General features: G+C 36.2%; 1 long non-coding RNA gene across 1 annotated transcript in view; it reads right to left on the bottom strand.

Annotated features, from left to right (window-relative positions):
- Positions 1 to 2,830: 2,830 nt before the first annotated feature.
- LOC140510484 (uncharacterized) overlaps positions 2,831 to 20,093 on the bottom strand; it is a 70,470-nt gene continuing 53,207 nt past the window's right edge. Inside the window, exon 3 of the long non-coding RNA XR_011969253.1 lies at positions 2,831 to 4,189. This is a non-coding gene — a long non-coding RNA (uncharacterized lncRNA). The remainder of the gene's footprint in view (positions 4,190 to 20,093) is intronic.

Consider the following 20,093-nt stretch of genomic DNA (forward strand, 5'->3'; position numbering starts at 1 on the left):
TTTCATTTATGGCAAAGAAATGATTATAGTTATCCTCTGAAGAATTCAAAAAGAAATATCATTCAATTGGATTCTCTGGATATCTTTTTGAAGCATTTTCAATAGGACTGATTATCAGATGCATGAAGTAAAATCCAAGCTCAGACAAGGCCAGGGAGATTCATGTCAGTATTATTACTGAATTTCATTGTGTAAAGTATATCAGAAGACTGAATTGTCCTTAAAATTAATTTTCCCTCAAATCTATAGCTATTTTTGAAAGAGCAAATGGTGGAGAATGGTCTGTTCTTAATAAATCAGGATTAATTTCTTTGTCTTGACTATCTAATTAAATATAATATAATCATTGATATAAGAAGATTCATTCACTGTGTTGCACCAAAAAAAAAAAAAAAAGGCAGAAGCAATGAGACAATCATATAGTATGTCAGAGGTCATCTAGTCTTGTTCATAGAGAAATAGAAATCCCCTCTGTAGAATACCTAACAGTATATGTACCTACCCAGCCTTTCTGAGAACTTATACTCCTCCTGAGGCAGCAATTTCCACTCTCAGATAATTCTTATTTTTAGGAAAATTGTAATGATATCAAGCAGATACCCACTTATTGATCCTAGAAAGACTCTTTTCCTTCTCTGAATTTCTCTCTATCCAAAGTCTGAGTCTAACAATGTAGCAGTTCATTTTAGGCTCTTTGTACTGTCTATTTTTCACATACATAAGTCTTATTTTCCAAAAAGTGCATGAAATTCTTCAGGGATAGAATCTATATCGTATATTCTGCTTACCTTCTTTTCCAGCACAACCATATTTGCCATCCTCTTGCCCACCATCTTGCCCTCTTGCTGTATTCCCTGTCCATCTCATCTGAATTTATTTTAGATACGAAATTTTATGGTGACAGGTCTGACAAATTTTTTCTTATGTTCTTGGTCACTCCTTCTGCTATTTTGACTCTAAGCATCGTTAGTCGCTAGAATTTGACTCCATTCCTGTACATCCTGCTATATATTACCTGACTCTTCCCCTCTTCTTCCACGCCTTTGAGCTCTAGGTTCGAAATTCCAAAGTACTCTTCCTAACCTGAAACATGTCTCATAGTGCTGGCTATTTTTTCCTCCCAATAAGTTCTAAGTATCTGAGAAAAACACATATCGAAGAGAATGCCAAACTAATCGACTAACTCATTCAGTGAGACACTTTGTCAGTGTTTAAGATACTTAAATGAACAAGGATGAGAGCCAAAACTAGGACAGGACAACATAGGAAAAGGAGAGATTTTTTCTTCCCAGGGCAACCACTATCTTCCTGATGCCTCAACACATGATCCTACTCTGACCATTCCCTTGGATGCTGGTCTTAATGTCCTGTCACCATGGTTCTACTCTCCCAGGAATGTCTTCCCTTATCTCCATCACAACTCCATTGAAGAGACAGATTTTTGTCATATGGGCCAACTGATCTTCCAGTGAGTGCAATTGCACTTGTGGTCAGACTGTCCTAGGTTTTATGTCATTCCCCTACTCACTCAACTGATTTTGATCTAGAAATAAGAATCTCTAATTATAGCTCTGGCAGACAGATGTTACTGGTAACTCTCTCTGCTATTTGGACTACAGGAGTTAACTTAGCTGCTAGATTCCATTTGCATTCATGTGCATCCTGGCACATATTTCTTAGCTTCCCTTTACTTTCTAAAACTCTTAGCTCCAGCTTCCCAGTTCCAAAAGGTCTTCCTAACCTGCAGTGACTGATAACATTAAGACAAATTACCAATGGGTTGGGAAGGGTGGGAGAATTACATTTTTATATGTAATATTGACAAATGTCAGAATCATTTTATATTCACACCCCATTTTTGATCCAGAAACATTTTGCTTCTTACATGCTAATCAAATGACATATATCTATTTCCAAGAATCAGATTCAACTACAGAGAATAAGTTATTATTACTACTCAGAATATTTTTTAAAAGGGCTGCAGACTCTGAAGACTTTTCTAAATGAATGACAAATTTGTTTCAAACAGGGGGAGGAAAAGCAAATTACCTCCCAAGGAAGTGAATTTATAAAGGATAACATTCATTTGAATATGTAAATGTCTTTATTATGGTATCTTGTTTGTTTTTAAATTATGAAACTTTATTAAGCACTTGATTTTGACCAATTCAATTGATTCAACATTTACTAAATATCTCCTGTGTAAAAAGTACTATGCTCAATGCTATACAGAAAATATAAATAAGACATAATCCCTATTCTCTTGGAGTTTACAATCTGGTACAGACATGTGACTCATATACAAGTAACTACCCTACAAAATAATCCATGGCAATCCAGCTGACATATACAAAAGTATTTTGTGAGGTCCAATTGTAATAGCTCATTACTGACTAGCTGAATCGGTGAGAGCTTCATGGAACAGATGTTTGTTGAGTTGTTCTTTAAGCCTGTGCAAAGGAAGTCAAAAAATCCCCCCCAAAATGAAAAAGAAGGTACCATAGGCATGGAGGACAGCATTTTCAAAATCATAAGGTTGGGAAAGTGTAGGACTGGTCTGGGAAACAAACAAGTAGTTCAGTTTTCCTGTAGAATTGAGAACCGTAAAGTAAATTAGATGAGAGATATTTCGAAAGTTAGGTGATTTGCAGATAGTGGAATTCCTTGAATTACAGGGAGAGGTTTTGATCTCTTTTTAAAAAGTAACAGAGAACCACTGAAGGTTTTTGAATAGGAGAATGGCATACTCACACAGTCACGCCAAAAAGGTATCAATGCAAATCATTTTCGAATAATGTTTAAAAAAAGAAAAATAATGAACTTGGTTTGGGACAGGTTAAGCTTAAGGTACTAGTGAAACATCTGGGTGGAGATTCTCAGCACTCCTGAATGGGACTTTAACTTGGATAATTCTTTAGATTATCCAAGAATTGTTATATTTGATTAGTGGCATTCTTGATAATTATACTGAACTATATACATGTAACTGCCCATGTTTGTCATGGAATAGTTTAGAGCCAGGAAATGACAACTGGATCAAACTTATTTCCACCCCAGTTTTTTTTTTTTTTTTTCTGGCAATCAGAGCCACAGCTACTGCTGCTTTGGGAGACCTTTCAACTTCAAAGGCACTGCTCCAAAACCCTGCTCCTTTGGAAGATAAATAAGCTAGAATGTTAGCAAGAATGAAATTATTAATGCTCCCATCAAAGAATCTATTAATTTCCAAACTAAAAATTTCAATCTGCTTAGACTAAGAGTAAATCAACCTTTCCCTAAAAGAGTATTCATCATAAATATTGTATACTTGGCAAACTACGTCCAGAGCGCTGTTCTCCTGTTTTAGTTGTTCTTTGTAATTGATTGCTTCATCTACTTTACTGAGATTTTCTTGCCTTCTGCCATAATGGATCACACCATTAAAAAAGTTTTGTTAGATCTATATTCAAGCAACAGCAGTTATAATAAAATGAAAAAAAACAGCTTGGTATAATGAAGAGAGAACCCAGGAATTCCTCTTTTCTACTGCTACACCTAATATATGTTAGCTGTCTGAACCAAGTTAGTTTTTAACATTATAAACTAAAGAGGAATTGTCAGTATGGTAGTGGAGGGAGTTATCCTATTAGAGTTTCTGCCCACAGAGGACGTTATAGATCTAGAGCTGAAATCTTTCCCATTTCCCACTAAAATAAAAAAAAAGAAAAACAAGACAAAAGATAGCAAATTGATTCTATGCATTATTGCTGTTCAGTCACTTCAGCCACTTCTGACTCTTCATGACCTGATTGGAATTTTCTTGGCAAAGATACTTGGGTGGCTTGCCATTTCCTTCCCCAACTCATTTTACAGATAAGGAACTGAGATAAACAAGGTTAAGGGTCTTGTCCATGGTCACAGGGGTCACATCTGAACTCAGGGAAATGAGTCTTTTTTGACTTCAAGACTGGCATTCTATCCACTGCAGCTACTCTGGGCTTACTCTCTCTGTTTACCTGTCCCAATTCTATGCATTAGAGGTCTACAAAAGACACAAAAGTAAATTGAAACCAACTAAAATAAATATTGAGGAAGAAATAGTGAAAACTGTTATTTCCAGATGTTTCTCAATAAAAGACCCAGTTGCGCTGCTCCTCTTCTGACAGCTCAAATGTGAGAGCGAATATTTCTCCTACATGATGTTGTTTCCCTGGAAACAAATACAAATCCACTGTCAAGGTAAGTTTTTTCATATTATGTTCCTGATTTACAAAAAAAAAAGAGATACATTGTGATATTTTTAAAGAACCAGATTCTGTATCTTTTTTGGGGGGAAAGTCTCATCAGTTTTGACTGTGGGTGCACAGAGATTTGTCTCACCAAAGCCTATAGGACCAAATAAACAAATGTTCACCAGGGCAGAAATATCCTCTTCTGGAAGGTCAGTAAAACCTTAGAGAGCATTCAGTTGAATCATGCATGATTCTATGACACTGGAAAAGCTAATAAAAAAAAACTCTCGATATATCTCCTAAGCATTATATGATTTGCTTTTATAGCTAGGTCCACAGTAGTGTAAATAATTAATCCCCTGAAGTGGTTACATTATTCATATTTGTACTACATATCTCCATTGGACTGGAACCAATTACAGTAGATCTTGATTCTTAGTATATTCTATATATGTGAGTTTGCCTACTAACTAAATTTATTTGTAACCCTAAAATCAATATTGCTGTACTTTCTAAGCCATTCATGGACATGCACAGAGCTGTGAAAAATTTGAGTCACCAGACACATACATTCTCAGCTAACATTGGATAAGGCATAGATAGCTCTGCCTTCTTGTTTTAGCTCTCATACTGTACACAAGTGTCCTTTTCATGGTGTATTCAATGCCATATTTCTCAACTTTTTGTGCTTTTTGTTGATGATTTTGCTGTTTAAACTGGCCCCCAAGGAAATGATGAAGTGCTGTTCAGTGTTATGATACGCTTTACAAAGAAAACATATGTGTTACATAAGCTTTGTTCAGGCACGAGTTATAGTGCTGTTGGCTTTGAGTTCAATGTTAATGAATCAACAATATGGTTGATTACAGAAAAAAGAAAAGGAAATTCACAAATCTGGACACTGCTCCAGAAAATGCTAAAGTAAATGTTGTGACCAGAGGCTCACAGAAATCTAATGCTTTATTTCCCCTAGGAGCAACATCTCAGTTTTCAATAATTCAGTATTTAAGGCAACTTTATAGAATATAACTACCATGAATAATGAGAATGGATTGTACCATATTTTACAAAATTATAACTCTGAGTAATGTAAATTCAAATACATGTGAACACTTCAGGAGAATCATTGTTCACACCGACCAGGACCTAAATGATCAAAATCAAAGGTTTGGAAGAAACCACTGGGATGGTCCATATATCCGGGCTGCCAGGATCAATGGCGTAGTATGTGTCTATATTTGTTTTTGAAGATGATCAAGAGAAATTAATGTGGCATTTCTCATAGGACTGTGAGATATATACATATACATATACATATATATATCTCATATATATGTGTGTATGTGTATAGACAGATAGATATAGCTATCTAGAGAGATATGTGTGTGCACATGTACATATGTGTATATATGTATATACATATCTGTATATATGTACATATGTCTGTGTCTATGGCTGTGTATCTGTGTCTATATGTGTTTCTGTGTCTGTGTGTATTCACTTAGATTTACAGAGTATTTCAAAAGTCTTAGTAAGGTTTTATACTTAGCAAAGCTTAAAATTAAGCTTTTTGAGATACCTTGTGTTTTCTTTCTCTTTCTATTTCCATAATTTTCCTCCTTTTTCAAGGTTAAAGGGTTACTTCCGTCTTTGGAACAAGATCCTCACTGACTCATAAAACTTTAGAACTGAACAGGGGCTGAGAGAATCTACTCCAAACTGCTCATTCTGTCAGTTATCAAGGTGAGAAACCAAGACGTTAAATGTCTTGTCCAAGATCAAACCAGTCAGTTGCAAGTTTAGTACTAGCACCAAAACATCTGTTTCTAGTCCTGTACCATTTCTATTACATTCCTTAGGCATTTATTTTCAGTCTTTGAATCATTTTTTTCAGAAATGTCTAGATTGTTTTTAATATTTAGTTCATTGTACATATTTATGTATTCATACAAATTAATAGATATTTAACATCTACTGTGTTCAATTCACCAATTTGAGTATATTTTAAAAGATCGATCTCAGCCACCACTATTGTTTGTACCTCAAAAATTAATTCTTCAGAAGTTGAATTTGTAGCACACTGTGGAGACATTAATGTATTTTAATACACAATCTCCATTCCTTTAATGAGAACTTAATATAAAATCAGGCCATTGTTTTCTATAGGGAGGATATTTCAGTATTGGTGCCACTTCTTCAAGCCCCATACCTATGTCAAGGGATTAGTAAGATTGCTTTATCCCCATTATCATTGCTGCATTCTATGGTTATCCCCAGTTAACAGAATAAGTACTATTATTACATATCTAAAGTAAGTTTGGAAAATCCATGTTACTAAAGATTTTAATAAAATTTATATTTTCTAGTGCTATCCAAATGCTATTTCTTGTCCCTTCCCATCTTTCCAAGCATAAGGAGATTGTATGATGAGATGTGGCACTGCCACAGGTTGAAATCTAAGCTTTTGGGGAGCATGAAAGAACCTGTCACTTATAATTTTGATCAGGAAGGTTTTTCTACTTCTTTGTAACCATCAGACTTTCCTTACTGGCCTTTACCATCCTCAGAGCATTGCCTTGTGGAGAGAGTGTGAAATTTAAGATTATCTCAAAGAGACTTTAAAGAACTACCATTTCAAAAGGACAAAGGTCAATTCTGCAGGTATAAAGTAGAAAGTGCTATTCAAAGAAAGCTACCTTTTCACAGCATTCTATTTCCTACAACAGACATGGTGAAAAACAACCAGAATAGGTTTGGGATATTACTATGTCTTCCTTGAAAAAAAATAGCTTTTAATTTGCTTGGCCCAAATTTTGGTTATCCTGAAAGACTTTGGAAAGGTCTAGACTAAGGAGATGAGAAAAAAAAAAGAATTCACTTCATGACCACTATTGTACAAAAGTTATATCAGGGACCCAAACAAAGTCTGTTATAGTATGTTAATAATTATAATGGTCACAGGACACTTTTACCCAAAAGGATGAGAATTATAATTAAAATTCTAAAGGTTTCTTCAGGACTGCTATAAAATGTGATGAAAAGAGAGACTGATCTTCTAAAACCTTAAGTCTTTAAGATTACATTATAAATAAGTCATTTCAGTATGCTTTAGAGGGAAAAAGTCAGAATACGAGGCCTAGATGAAATGGGGATAGAGGAAAATGGAAAGAAGGGACACAAAAGAACTCCTGCATTCATCAGCTTTTAAAATATAGGTATAAAATCATTGAAACTCATGAGTTGTCTAACTCAAACTGTCATATTTGTTTGGAATCAAGATGGGAGCTTGTTCTTTTCATGGGAAAAATTAAAAGACATATGAGATAATATAGGCATTTTTTTCAGAGGGTGTCTTGAGTTATGAATATAAAATGTCGGAGTTTAGTCAATTTTTTATGACTCAGATCCTGTCGTATATCAGCTCACAAAGTCATCAGGCATTTGGCAAAACTATAGAAGCATGTAGTGGGGGACGGGGAGGAGGCTAGAGTATTGAAAGGAAGAAAACCACAGACTATTAAGTATCACTGTCCACATTTTCATACAGAAAATTTAGGACTCAAGTAGATCAAATAAAGGATCCATACCACCCAATAATCCCTGGATCAGAAGTAATCTCTTCAAAATGGGATCATCCTTGAACAATCCTTTATTAGCTACCACCCTGTCTCCTAATATATTTCTTATCTTTTGCATAGCAGAGAGAAAATCCAGAAAGCCTTTACTTGATATTAAACATGAAATTCCCCTTGGTGGCTTAGGGCCCTGCTTCATCTTGGGTAAACCTGAGGAGCTGGCACATGAGCTGTTCTGTTGCCTATGAGATCATGGATAGCCTCAATAAATTGCAAGACAGACTGTTTTATCTTTGAAGATAGCATCAAGAATAGTGGGGGTTTTAAGTGGCAATGGCACAGCAGCAACAGCCATACCATGTGATGATCTTAGCTTTGCTAATAATGAGGGAAATCAAGGAAAGAAAAATTAGGGGATTAGAAGGCACAGAGAATGAATAGTGGAGAGGATACATTTAAGTACAAGAATGTCAGATAGATACAGTTCAGCATATGAATTTCATATACCTATAGATATATAAGACCCCAAAGAGTGAATGATGGTAAAAGATATTGGGGAATGTAATTTCCCCCTCCCCTATTTTGGTCAGGAAGAAGATGGAGGAAAAACTGCACTTCATAAGATGCCTTGTCATTATTCAACTGCAGGAGGTGATATATAGGATATCCCAAAAGTCTTACTACAATCCGAAATGCACACACTAGTGTACATACATATGTCAATCACAAATCTAATTGAGAAGATAAGATGAACTTGTAAAAACAGAAAAGAAACAATGGAAGGGAGTATATGCTAAAGTTCTAAAAACTTATAAGTACAAGAAAGGGGAGACATGGGCTATTCAGGACATCCCATAAAAGAATTTTAATGAACTGGAAGCACAACTTGAATGAATAGTGTGATAATGGTTGTTAGCCTTAGAATAAGGACAGTGATGTGAGATATATTATTCTTTGTCTTGGTCAGATCACATCGTGAGGTCTGCGATCAATTCAAGAACAGATTTAGGGGAAAAAACTGATGAATAATAAAATGTCCAGAGGAGGGCAATGAGATTATACTGTATGAATGTTAGTTGAAAGACCTAAAAAAGAGAAGAAAACGGAGGTCTAATATCTGTTTACAAGTGTTTCAAAATGTCTTATGGAAGAACCATTGAATTGGATCTACTCAACTCTCAGGCAGAACTAAGCTCAATAACCTAAGCGGCAGAAAGATAAATTTAGAATCAAACTGAAGAAAAACTTCCTAACAATGATCACTTAAGAAACATGGGATAGGCTGCCTTGCAAAGAGACTTCCCTATCGCTGGATATCTTCAGGTAGAGGTTGGATAACCACTCTGGGGAGGCCCTATAAATTATATGTGTATATATATACACATATATGTGTGTATAAAAAATTTCTCCTCAAAAATAAGTTCAGTTAGATGACTTCTTGAGTCCTTTCTAATTCAGATTCTCTGATTCTGACTAAAATCTAGTCCAAACTTTTTATGTTTTGAGACAGAAACTTTGGACTCAACAACCGCTATAGCAATCTCTTCAAAGTAGGATCACACTTGACATATTTTTTCTCTTCTGGTAGCGTTCTTTACATGAGCTGCCTAGATACGGACCACACCTTCACTTTGAACTTGAAACTAAATTCAGGTTAATACAGTTGGGCAGAAAACCAGCAGGAAGATGTTCCAGCACAGAAAGAATAGCAATTTAGGTGGAAGGGACTTTAGTTGGACATTTAGCATTTCTGTAGAGGGATTTAACTAAGGGCAGCTAGATGGTGCAGTGGATAGAGTACTGGGTCTGGAGACAGGAAGATTCCCCTTCCTGAGTTCCAATCTGGCCTCGGACATTAACTAGATTATGACCCCGATCAAATCACTTAACCCTGTTTGCCTCAGTTTCACCATCTGTAACACTGAAGAAGTAAATGGCAAACCACTCCAATATGTTTACCAATAAAACCCCAACAAGGCTCATAAAGAGTCGGATATAACTGAAAAATGACTAGACAACACTAAGTGGTCATCCAGCCTCTCTAAGAAAACCTCCAGTGTGGGGGGATATTCTACCTCCTTAAGTAGTACGTTCTCTTGCTCTAATTATGAGAAAGTATTTCCTTCCCTTGAACCTGAATCTGCAGGTTTGTAACTTCTCGGTGCTTCTAGCTCTTCCCTGTAGGTAAAACAAATCAAACAACACTTCCCTAAAACAATCCTTCAAATACTTAAAGACAGCTATTACCCTCACTTTGGCCTAAGAGCCAAAGAGACTTTAGAAGCATCTTCAAGACTGGTTCAGATTTAAAAGGGAGAGATTTTGTTTCCCTCTGCTTCCCTTTCTGGCCTGCCTTTCTTTCTTCTCATTTCCTATAAGTCCACTGAATAGACAGCTGTAAAAATTTAATGAGTTTGAAAAGCATTTCCCATCTGCTTAGATTTGTATCTCAAGAAGAGCAAATTACATTATTTTTTGTGTTTTGGGGACGTTGAGTCTAATGAATCCCCTATATTATTGTGAGCCTTATGCAAAATCAGAATCAGATTAAATCCAAGAATTTCTCTAGCACTGATTATGTTCTTATTTAGCCAGGACTGGAGTCAGGGTGTCCTAATGCCTCCAGGCATTAATCAACCTTTTAATTGGGACTATTTTTGGAGAATAGATTTCCTGAATTTGGGTTAAGTTAAGCCTGAACTGGGTCTTGGTAGGGATATTTTTTTGGCCCAGGTTAAAAATTCCTGATGCTATAAGTAACTAAAAATGGGGGACTATTACAATTTATCACTCTCCAAGTAACCCACCCAACTGATTAGTTTAATATGCATAGAGTGGATTTATCCAATAAAAATTAACTCTAATACATAGCTACCATAATCCTGACCTCTCCCTGTAGTTGCTTTATTTCATTATGCCCCAGTAATATGATCTTGGTATTATGGCATCAATCTCCCATGGAAATTCCCATGCAGTTTTTTGGATACTGCATAAAGTGTTTTAAACCTTTTGCATAGACTCACTAAAAGAAAGGTTTTAAAATGCACAAGAAAACATCTCCCATGTAACTGCATTACCTGGCTTCTCTTAGACCAAGTCCACTACCAGACAACAAACTGGATGAATTAAACTGCTGATTTCCAGAAAAGACACCATCGCTTTCTTTATTATGGCTATCATGTCAATAGCTTTGACAGTTGCCTTGCCACCTACCTGTATCAAATACCATTCCCCAAAGGTTATAATCCTTTAATCTCCAACACTTCCCTCCACCCCCCACCCCCAATCTCATGGGTTTCACAATATGGATTGGTGACAATCTCATTGCCCAATGTTTCCAGCAGGACCTATCCATGCTTCTCTTTTTCACTTCATTCCCCACTCCCTAGCCACTCTGACAGCATCTTTAGCTTCCCTTTCTTCTCCCTACCATACAGCCATCTCCAGTTCTGGAAGCAGGATCAAATCAGTCTTGCTGATTCCTGAAAAGGTATGTTAATCTACTTCCCCATGGCCTAATTCATCATCCTCATAACTCTTGGGACCAAAGTGCCTTTTCCTGGGCTCCTCTCCTCCATGTGTTTTGGTCTCTTAGTTCTGGAATATAAGGTCCTTAAAGGCAAGAAAGTCTTTCCTTTTGTATTTGTATCCTGAGAAACTAGCACACTGCTTGGCACAGGGGAAGGATTTAATAAATGTTTTTTCATCCATTCATGTAGTTGTTTAATCTTCCTATATTCAATCCTGTGCACAAACAAAAGCATATAGAAAACGCAACATAGTTCCCAAAGGATGTTCCAATCATGGTATCCTATAGGGTCAATAAGGAGATTAAAGTCTCTGGAACTTGAACCCAAGTCCTGATTTTCTTCATGTTACAAAACATGGACTTTGTAGAACACTCTGATGTAAAGTTATTGCTATAGCTAGCCCTTTTCTTTTTGGTGTCCCACAACAAGAAGCAGTCACTTTGCCCTAACACTAACCAACCACTCCCATGGTGGAAGAGTAGGTTTAAAGGCAAACTTCTAGCAAAGAAAGCCCTGAAGTCACCATTCTATCTACCCTCTTGTCTTTAACTCTTTCTGTTCCCATTTCTAGTGGCTGAGAAGTTTGTCGCATTCCCTCTTAATCTCAAGTTTGCTATTGCTTCTTGGATTTTCTGCTTTATGGTCACAGGCAACTTGAAGCACAGAAGTCATCAAAAGGGGCATGGGACAATAAATTTAATTTACCTTTAGTTACTTTCGTGGCACATAAATTCCAGATCATGTTCTCTGGAAGTGTAGCAGTCAGACACACATATAACACTAGTCAAGGTAGAAAGGAAAACCCGACAGGCAATCAAGAGGCCAAAAACCAAACAGGTTCAAGCTTCTCATGTCCTCTGATGAGGGATTGAGAACCCTGTTAAGGCAACAAGCTCTGAAGGCACTACAATGATAGTTTGAGTGCTTGCTCCTTCACTATAAAGTAAAAGAGAATCTTTGGTATTTCTCTCCAGTGCATGGTCCCACCTGAGTTCCTTAGCCCCAAAAGTCATTGCAAATAACCAGATCTGAAGGTAATGGGTAAGGGACAGGACCAAGTAGAGTTGACTTTCAGCAAAAATCTTGAAGTTGACACAGTTTGTCTTTTAGATATTTCCCTTTATTCCTTACTCTCCTCAAGTTCCACTGGCACCTATCCTATTCCTATTAAAATGTCAACTGTGTTAAATGATAACAGCTAACAAGAACAGCTAACAAGGCTCCAAGGACAGAAGCTATCATGGTGAAACAATAAGCAAGAAACTTGGTGTTTAGGACAACCTTGAATGATATGCCCACAAATCATTTAATAGACTATTAACTGTACCTACTTCCTAAACTAGTCTGGGGTCAAAGACATGATAGCTGGGAAGGACAATTAAACTTTAGGAAAAGGTGCTAATAACCAGAAGGGTGTCCATGTAATCCATTTTCAAAAAGACTTGGTTTTTAAGTTTTCATCAAGCTTTGTTGTTGCTCGTCCTTCATTTTCAAAGACAACTGTGACCTCAGAAGGATGATGTCTCAACTTGCAAGCGAGTTAGAGTTAAGTGAGGCAAAGCTATGACAAGTCATCAGCCTCACTCTCTCCTCCAGAGACATCAGATTCCAGTAATGAGACACAGGTCAAGACAATGCAGTAAGAGACCTTGGCTTCTGGGATAAAAACTCACTATTTAATAGGAACTGGTGGGAAAACTGGAAAATAATATGACAGAAACTAGACATAGACCAACATCTTATACCATATACCATGATAAAGTCAAAATGGGTTCATGATTTAGATATAAAGGCTATACTATAAGCAAACTAGGACAGCAAGGAATAGTTTAACTGTCAGATTTATGGAGAATTGAAGAATTTATAACAGACAAGGGATAGAGAACATTGCAAAATGCAAAATGGATAATTTTGACTACATTAAATTAAACAAAGCCAATGCAACCAAGATTAGAAGGAAAGCAGAAAGCTGGGAAAAAAATTTTTACAATCAATGTCTCTGATAAAGGCTTCATTTCTAAAATATATAGAGAACTGAGTCAAACCTATAAGAATACAAGTCATTCCTCAACTGAAAAATGGTCAAAAGATATGAACAAGCAGTTTTCAGATGAAGAAATTAAAACTATCATCATATGAAAAATACTCTAATACACTATTGATTAGAGAGACGCAAATCAAAACAACTCTGAGGTACCACATCACACCTGTCAGATTGGCTAACATGAGAAAACGGAAAATGATAAATGTTGGAGAAGATGTGGGAAAATTAGGACACTAATACGTTGCTGGAGCTGTGAACTGATCCAACCATTCTGGAGAGCAATTTGGAACTATGCCCAAAGGGTCAGAAAACTGTGCATACCCTTTGACCCAGCAACACCATTCCTAGGACGGTATCCCAAAGAGATCATAAAAATGGGAAAAGGACCCACATGTAAAAAAATATTTATAGCAGCTCTTTTTGTGATGGCAAAGAATTGGAAATTGAGGGGGTGCCCATCATTTGGGAATGGCTGAATAAGTTGTGACATATGAATATAATGGAATACTATTGTTCCATAAGAAATTATGATCAGAAAAACCTGGAAAAACCTATATGAACTGATGCTGAGTGAAGTGAGAATAACTAGGAGAACATTGTACACAGTAACAGTAACATAGTGCGAAGACTAACTTTGGTAGACTTTGCTCTTCTCAGAAATGCAAGGATCAAAGACAACTCCAAAAGACTCATGACAGAAAGTGCTATCTTCCTCCAGAGAAAGATCTATGGGGTCTGGATGCAGATCAAACCATACTATTTGCTCTCGCTTTTGCTGCTGTTTCTTCTTTCTCCTGGTTCCTGCCATTGATTCTAATTCTTATATACAACATGACTAAAGGGGAAATTAAAAAAAAAAAATCAGAGTGAACATTTACACCTTGGAAATTGGCAAATCTGAATTGCAGCTTATTATTTTGTGATTATTTATCATTAAGAAATGATAGGAAAAATGTTGATAATAAGGATTGAACTTAAAAGTATGGTGGGTGGGTTTCCTGGAGAGGCAGCTATTAAATACTTATAACCACACCACTGGACAACTACCATTTTGATACTAGGAGTAAGATTAAAAGTGAGGTCAGTGTTTAATAACACTGGAGGGATTTTCACTGTGAGCTCAGCAATTTGTGAAGACTTTGCTGATGTACTTATAATATCATGAGTCTACTTTTTCCTTTTAATTTTATTTTTAGTTTCACACTTGACAGCCCAAAGGTAATGCTATATTGTGTATTCTGCATTTGGGGAACATCTGTTGATCATGGTTAGAAATATGACAAGCAGAAATAATTCACTAAAGTGTGAAATCATTCATACTTGAATAAGCAGATATCCCCAAAAGGTACAGTATAATTTGTTCAACATGCAAATCACAAAAATATACTGCACATGGAATTACTGTGAAATTATCAAGATTACATGCAAATATATCAACACTTTTTTAAAATACCATTAATATTTCCTTACTTTTTTGGTGATAGATTTAGTACAGTTCCTAGAACATTAGTATTTAAACAGACAAGTTTATATCTTGGCTTAGACATTTACTAGCTGCAGGTCATGTAACCTGACTCAGCCTTAGTTTCTTCATATGTAAAATGGGATTGTTGTGAGGATCCAATGAGTTAACTAATATAGATAATACATTTTGCAAACCTCAAGGCATGATATAAATGCTAAGTATTTTTATATAAGCACTAAGTGTTTAACGAATATTTTTGATACATTGATTAGATTGATATTTGTGGGAGGTGTTCCTCCTAACCGAAAAGAAGACATACACAATCTGGGCTTAGACACATGGGAATATAAATCCTAGTCAGGATACGTTCCAACTGAAAGAGATTTCTGATTTAAAAAAAAATGAAAGACTTGAAAAATCAATGTTTTCTCAGACTTGTCTTTCAAGCATGCAAAAGAAATATTGAATCAGAGAATGTTTAACTAAAGCTAAAATACTCAGACACAATATTGTAGAGCAAGATAGGGCTAATATATCACTATTTAATAAAGAAGGGGTTCCAGCGATAGCCCTGATATTAGTAGATGACACCATTCTTTTAGAAGAACTCTATTTAGGTATACCTATTGCTCTTTGGTGAGTAGGTACAAGGCAAATAGAGGATTTTGTATACCACATTCTCCTCCTCTTAAAAGTAAAGCTTTTTATTTGAACAATGAGAAATGGAAAAACTGTCCAGTGCTGCCCATTGAAACTTCATTGTGATGAATGAACTAGGTCATACAAGATAATAATCCCCTTTTCCAAATCCTAAGACTATTTTTCGAGTGTGAGCAGAACCTACATTCATTTCTAAAACCTTAGTCTGAGTTTTTCCTCAGGACCATGGAAACACTTTGAAAGAAGTCATACTTTAAGCAATGCATGAATACAGAGACTCATCAATTTCTATTGGTCCTTTGGTAGGAAAATATTTAGTATCTAGTTATTCTATTTCCAATAGAGATAATATCTTTGAAAGAATTAAGACTTTGAGAGAGAAGGGTATGTGTGTGTGTGTGTGTGTGTGTACATATATATAAATGTAAATGTCTATTTATATACATGTGTATATATAACTGTAAAACAACACTAATTATGCCTTTGGAGTATTTAAGATCAGAATTTTCTAAAGAAGAGTATTAGGAGATAGAATAATGGAAGATCTCTAACAAAGTCAAAGGATTGAAAGAAGTACACACAGGTTTATTTTATCATTTGAAATCCTGCATTCTAGCTGCAAAAATCTGATCTATATACAAATCAGAATGAGAAATGCCCACATCTCAGCACTGTTCCTCAGTGGCCAACTGGTCCATGTTTGTTTCTGAGATCTATGTTTGTTTGAAGGATGATTCTCTGCCTCCTTCATCCTCATCTTAAAAATAAAAAACTTTCTATACAGGCAAGTTAGAGCAGGGGAAGGCGCATAGTAAACAATCAATTTCAGAGGTGGCAAATACATGGTCAGCAGGAACCAGTTTAAAATGTAACTGGGCAATAATGAACAAAATAAATAAAAATGCAGTAAAACATAGATAACAATATGTGTTTTCCTAAGTCAATATGCAGTCTCAAAGATCTGTATGTATGGTTTAGTGGCATCCATTGTATGGTCATACCACTGATCTGTATTTCATGCAATGATCTTCCTTGAGGGTCTTACATGAAGGACATTATTTAAATATGTGATCACAGAATGGAACAAAAGTCTTAGGGTGAACTTCACAGGTTTGGTTTCATTAACTTTTGTGTTTAAAAAAATTTTTAAATACATTAATATATTTTGGTTTTATATAATAGATACTTCCTAAGAAACCTCTTGATCCCCCCAAAATACTACTACTAATTAACAATAGGAGTAATAACAATAACTAGTATTTATTTGGTGCTTTAAGGTTTATAAAGTATTTAAAAAGTATTATCTCATTTATTCCTCACAACAACCCTGGGGGGGGGGTAGGTGCTATTATCACCCCCACTTTAAAGATGAGGAAATGGAAGCAAAGATAGGTCGTGACTTGACTATAGCAAATTAAGTTCCTGAGGCTGGATCTGAAGCCAGGTTTTTCTGACTCATATTCATGCTCTATCCACTGTACCACCTATCCACTGTATTCAATAATTAGTTCCCTTTTATTCTTGACAGTCAGGTTGAAGTTAGAAGTTTTCTTATTATTTCCTCCAGGTATGGAGGGAGACCAGCTCCCTACATACCTCACAGGTTGCCTAAAAGGAAATCACTCTGTAAGTCTAAGATTCACTGTATTTCAATTCTTCAATGCTGCCATAAGCTCAATGATGTGAGTACTACCTCAAACAATATATGTGGCATTACATTCAAGCTTTCTCATCTGTGACTTTCTTATCTGCATTCAACGGGGGTGCAGGGAAAAAACAAAGTTGGAATCAAAGGATCTGAGTTCAAATACTTTTGTTGTTGTTTTTTTCATTTGGGCAAGGCACTTAATCCATCTTTAAGAGGATTGACCTACATGACTTCTAAGAATGTTTCAGGTTGTAAACCTATTTTCCAAGAATCTCATGAAACACAGTATGAGGGAGAGAAAGTGTGGCCCATGGTCCATTAATATGGTACTTAATGAATGTCTACTAATTGATAATAACTTATGAAGTAACTGAGGTTAGACATGTAAATGATCAGTTAAACTGGCTTAAAAGCAATTTTAAAAGGATTCTCATTTAAAAGGATCCCAATAATAAATATGTAGGGGTGAAGAAACAGTTGGCCATTCCACTTTATAGAAATTTGTTAGTAATTTTTCAGGTATATCCAACTCTTCATGACCTCTTTTGGTGTTTTCTTGGCAAAAATACAGGAATAATTTGACATTTCCTTCTCCAGCTCATTTTACAGATGAGGAAACTGAGGCAAACATCATTAAGTGACCTGCCCAGGGTCACATAACTAGTAAGTGTCTGAGCTCATATTTGGACATAGGTGTTCCTAACTCCAGGCCTAGCTCCCCCAAAAGATGAATGGACTATTTTAGACAGGTAGAAATGAAAAGGATGTTAAAGGAAATCCAGTCTCATGTCCTCTTTTTTACAACTGAGAAAGTGATGGTATAGAATATTTAAGTGACTATAGCCCAAGATCATACAGAGATAGGCAGAACTGGGATTTTGAATTCAAGTCCTCTGACATCCTGCTCCATTTCCACTTCTCTAAGAGGTTGGACTGGAAATTTACAGATTTTTTTTTCAATCTTAATTACAGGGGTGATTTGCTATTCAGGGAAGGAGAAAGGATAGATTCAGAAATGAACGATACATGGAAACAAAAGGTATCAATAAAATTAAGCTTTAAAAAGTACTTTTCAGTTATGATTCACAATGTACAGATTGTCCAACAAAAAAAACAAGAAAGCTAGAGCAACCTTTAAGTGTCCTGTTAGGGAAACCACTTGAGGTAATTATTTGTACAGCAAATACAGCTGATCTCCCTGAAAGAGAAAAAAAATTGAAAGAATTTAAAGAAATCCTTGTTATGCCCTAGATCTTTAGAGAAGATGAAGGGATTCCACATCGAAGAGAAAAAACAATGAAGGAAGCCAAAAAGAAAAGAATCCAAGTAGACGAGAGGAATTGAATTTTAAATTCAGTGTCAAAATGTTGGTAAGTGGTGGGATAGATTAAGGTGAAAGAGCAGGGTAAGAAACTCCATGCCACTATGATACTGAAATCTAGAAGTGAAAGCACTTTGTGTGTAGGGCAGGAAGGCAGCATCTGGTAGCAATAATTCTCCCCTTACCAGGGGATCTGTTTCATGACCATAAAAGGATAAGCAATCCAGGCTTCAGAGATGCTGTTTCTAAACATATAGTGACAGTGTAAAGCTGACTGTGCTGTCCATAGGGACAGCTAAAAAGGCATGGGAGAGTTGTGTGTGTCCAGTCAAAGGAGTTGTGAGGATTTTTGTTACTGGAATTATTTTCATTGTTTTGTATCTGCTTTACTCATGTGGCATGTATCTTTGGTGAAGTCCATGTAAATGAGGCTGCAAAGCTGCCATCAGTGTGAAAGGCAAAGTTTACATGATAGGACTTGGGCAGTGAAAATGTTCTGTTGCAACGTCAGTGATAGATAATTGCATCATTGACAATAATTTCTCCATCCTCCTCTATGCTCTATAGAGCACACCTGTGCCAGAAGGTGTGGGATTTTTTTTCTTATAGGTGGTTTTTTTCATGAGCAATGGTTCACACCAGTACTTCAGCACCACTCTTGTCTTGAGGTACCATTAAGGTATGAATTTCTGCCTATAGAAGCAATGCAAAGAGATGAGCCAAGCCCTTGTTTGGAATTAGACCCATTTGTTACTTACTGTTTACTGGAATCATCAAATGTAACCCTCATTTTGGGAGATTCTTTTCTGATGTAGACAAAATATTTACATATTAATTTTAGTAACAACCTTTGCTTACATACTGACTTAGCAATTCTCTTGAAAATACTCCTTTGAAAAGTCAGAGGCTAAATTATTAGGCCCTATGTTTCCTCCTGGTAGGACAATAGTAGCAATACTTTCCTAACCATGTGAGGTGCAGAGGAGAAATCATTTGTAACATTTCATCTTGTCTGTTAATCACTAATTTTTTTTTTACCCTTTATAACTTGGTAATGTTTATATATTTTTTGCCTTTCCCTCAACCCCATACTAAGATAAACTATTCAAGTTCATTCTTAGGAAAATTATTGGAACTTGAACTTGGCAGGTTGCTCACCCTGAGAAAGCTAGTACATGTGCCTAAGATTACTAAATTTTCTGAACATACATACAGGCCAAACTGCTCCAAATGACCAAGCATGAGTTCTATGAGATGTGATATGAGTTCTTTGGCCAATCAGTACCTTTTAAAATTTGAAAATTAAATTAAAAATGTGACTTTGCTAAAAAGAAGAGAGGAGAGGTGGAGCCAAGATGGTGGAGTAGAAGGATGGACCTGCTCTAGTTCTCCCTCCATGGCCCATAAAATACCTGTAAAAAATGACTCCAAACAAATTCTCGAGCAGCAGAAGCCACAAAACAACAGAGCGAAAGAGATTTCCAGCCCAAAACAGCCTGGAAGGCTGATAGGAAAAGTCTATCACACTAGGTTTGGAGCAGAGCACAGCCCAGCCTTGGCGACACAACAGCTAAGACAGGACTGGAACAGGTTTCAAGTGCAGAATTATAGGCAGCTTCTGTGGTTCCCAGATATCTCA

The sequence above is a fragment of the Notamacropus eugenii genome, chromosome 6 (genome assembly GCF_028372415.1).
Source record: "Notamacropus eugenii isolate mMacEug1 chromosome 6, mMacEug1.pri_v2, whole genome shotgun sequence".
Classification (NCBI taxonomy): domain Eukaryota; kingdom Metazoa; phylum Chordata; class Mammalia; order Diprotodontia; family Macropodidae; genus Notamacropus; species Notamacropus eugenii.